This window comes from Tupaia chinensis, unplaced genomic scaffold (genome assembly GCF_000334495.1).
Source record: "Tupaia chinensis unplaced genomic scaffold, TupChi_1.0 Scaffold150278_1, whole genome shotgun sequence".
NCBI lineage: Eukaryota > Metazoa > Chordata > Mammalia > Scandentia > Tupaiidae > Tupaia > Tupaia belangeri.
Window position 1 is genome coordinate 1 of NW_006210119.1, and position 3,019 is coordinate 3,019.

Genomic DNA, 3,019 nt, shown 5'->3' on the forward strand with positions numbered 1-3,019 from the left:
AACCCACACCCACACCCACACATACACACACTGATCGCGACTGGCAGACCGGCGAGGTCGCTCTGCTGGCGCACTGGTGGGCAGACCGGTGGCCTCCGGGTCCCGTCTCCAGCCAACGGGGCTGGCGGCACCGCCATGGGACGCGGCGCGCACACGCGCGCGGGAACGAGCAAACGCCTACCCTCCTAGGCAAAAAACAGAACCTCACCTCTTCAGAGCACGGGAAAAGGCGACAGAGCGCGCGCGCGGTGAGGACGAGAGATGGGCGCGCCATGGCGCTTTTTTTCCTTTTGGTTTTGTTTTTCTTTTTTTCTCTTTCTTTCTTTCTTTCTTTCAGCATGTACCATATTTACCGATGGCCACATTTCTGTCAACTAGGTCTGAGCACAGAGAGCTAAGTGCCGGATCTCAAGGGGGGGAAAAAAGAGAGAGAAAAAGTTAATAGGGCAGAGGGTGGGTGTGAGGGGTGTCAGAGTTCAGACAAGCAGCATGAAACACACCTTAGCCCTTTTTCCCCATCTTGAAATGGGAATTACTACGGATCCCCAGAGAGGGACCACCGGAGAAGGGAAAGGGGGAAGCAGTAGTAGAGCTCACCCCTCTGCCACCTTAGCCCACGTGGGAAAGTTCCTGGTACTCCCACCCACCCCCAGGCTTCTCCTACTACTCCTTAAGCCAAGTGCCCTGTGACCCACAGCTGGCAGATGGGAAGTCTTCTTTCCCTCCCTCCCTCCATCCCTCCCTCCCTCCCTCATTCCCTTCCTCTCTCTTGGTCCCTCCCAGAACTAAGTACAGAAACACACAGGAAGAAAGGAGCCAGGCCTAGCTCACCTGGGCACTTTTGGAAGTGACAACACCTCCCCCCACACTTCCATATATATTTTTTTCATTTGCATTAATCTCCAATTTGTCACAGGGGACCCATGTGCTTCACAGATGAGGAAAAGAGAGACACAGAGGGAGAAAAAGAAAGCACCCTTATAAGAATTATTCAGGCTGCAACCCCTTCTCCTCTTCACGTGTACACACAAACCCCCCCACCCCACATACACACAACACACACGCTTGCGCACGCACACACAATAAGATAGTGGGTTTTTTGGGCCACCAGATCCATGACTCGAACTACCTCATCCACCATGTGGAATCCAGCTAACTCCCTTAACATTCAAGCCAAAGGCTGGTCAGGCTGTACCATTTCACATAACCGCCTCCCCTCCCCCCTGTGGGGGCAGTGACCCGCGTCTCTCAAAACACCAGCACCCTACCCTACGTTTCAAGCTCCAATACACAGGGAGTTTCACAGGGAAGCCTGCCAAATGGTTACCTGCCTTCTCACCCAGGGTAAGGTCGGCGTTAGGGCTCCCGGAGCTTCCCTTTCTACCACCGCACCAACTTCGGACTCGGTGTGCGCGACCTTCCATAAAGGACGACGAGTCCAACGTGGCAGGAGGGTGCACGGACTACCGCGCGCAGAACTACTACAACCCCCTGATGGGACAATGACAGCTAAGGGGCCAGCAGCCAGCTCGCTGGTGAAAGCGGCTGGATCCCACGTGGCCGACCATGCTCTTCGAGTCCAGTACCAGGCCTCCTGAGGAACACACCCAAGCCGTGTGCGTGCGGGGGTGGAGAGGAGAAAGGACTACAGCAAGCACGGCCATCCCCCCTGGACCGGGAGCTGAGTGGCAGGGGGCCTGTCTCTGTCTCCGAAACGCACACATACCACCCTACGGCAAAGAACGACAGCACCATTAAACAAGGTCAGAAGTCCCAGGCCAGGGTGGCGCCTCCTGTGTCAAGGACAAAAGGGAGGGGAAAAGGAGGGAAGGAGTTTTTCACCGGGAAAACAGGGGAACAGAACTCTCACCGCGGCAGCAGGCCCGCTCCGTCTCGCCACGCCACGCCACGCCACGCCACGGGGCTGTGGAGAACCTCCCAGTGCTGCCCGGCTCTGTGGGAAAAGGTCGGATTAAGCCCCCAGAGTCTCGCCTTCCGCCGCCTTTCCTCAGGCATCCTCCTGGCCACCCACGAGGACTTGGAGAGGGGCGGTGAGCGGACGGGACGGGGCGGGGCGAGCTGCGGGGGCGGGGAGAGGGTCTTCTTCCCCAGCGTTTTTATTTATTGAGATATTTATTCACGATTTTTTAGGTGTAAATCTATTTTCCGTCAACACGTGGGACGGTCTCAATTCATCATCTGGGATTGGAAGGCAAGCCCGTTGTCCTCAAGGCTTCATTTCTGGGCTGGAGCTGTGTCGGTAAACACGGAGGCAGGCCACACGGGCACTGGGCGCTCAATAGGTGAGCCACGTAAAAGGGGCCTTCGGTCAGCAGGTGGCGTTGTGCTCAAGGTGGTTGGACTTCCCCACAGGACTGAGGGAGGTCTGAATCCTGGACTTGGCAGCGTGCTTTCTCTCTCTCTCTCTCTCTCTCTCTCTCTCTCTTTCTCTCGTCAACCTCGAATTAATTAATTAATTAATTAATGACAATGAACAACAGTAAATAAAATAATTGTCTCTAAAAATGTTAAGGCAACCTAAGTGTCTCCCCGCCACCCTTCAACAAGCGCAAAGGTCAGTGCAAGCTGTCTTGGTGGCAGACCGTCCAGTGTCTTCAGAATCCTAAGAGCTCCAGCCTTCACTCATCCAACCTTGTGTTTTGATATTCCCACCTTACCGAGTTCCTAAAAAGGGGTTTCCCAGTTTTTCTTTTCCCTATACAGAGAGAGGCCCATTCAAACCAGTGACGCGGCTGGCCTGTCAAAATTGATCTTTTGCTACTTGGAAATGCTTGGAAAGCAAACTTGCAGATGGGAGACTGGAGCATTTTGGCTAGAGGGTAAGGTAGGTGGGTTGTTATGGGATTTTCCTGAGAGGATTTCCAATGGGAGAACCTTTGCAAAGAGGTTTCTATTAAGGACCCATGCTTACCTTTTCTCCCCCACACTGAGTAATCAGATATTTCCTGGGAATTACTAAGCTTACCTTATTAACAGAAGTCAGCATATTTATGTTAAT

At 53.8% G+C, this 3,019-nt stretch overlaps 2 long non-coding RNA genes across 2 annotated transcripts; one reads left to right on the forward strand and one right to left on the reverse strand.

Moving 5' to 3' along the window:
* Nucleotides 1-317: 317 nt before the first annotated feature.
* LOC114006766 (uncharacterized) lies at nucleotides 318-986 on the reverse strand. Its single transcript, XR_003548445.1, has 2 exons — nucleotides 832-986; nucleotides 318-407 (listed from the first exon to the last, which is right to left on the reverse strand). It is a non-coding gene; the product is annotated as an uncharacterized LOC114006766 (long non-coding RNA).
* A 26-nt stretch (nucleotides 987-1,012) lies between these two features.
* Nucleotides 1,013-2,789, forward strand: LOC106734260 (uncharacterized). The gene is made up of 3 exons (XR_001369942.2): nucleotides 1,013-1,966; nucleotides 2,152-2,303; nucleotides 2,725-2,789. It is a non-coding gene; the product is annotated as an uncharacterized LOC106734260 (long non-coding RNA).
* Nucleotides 2,790-3,019: the final 230 nt, after the last annotated feature.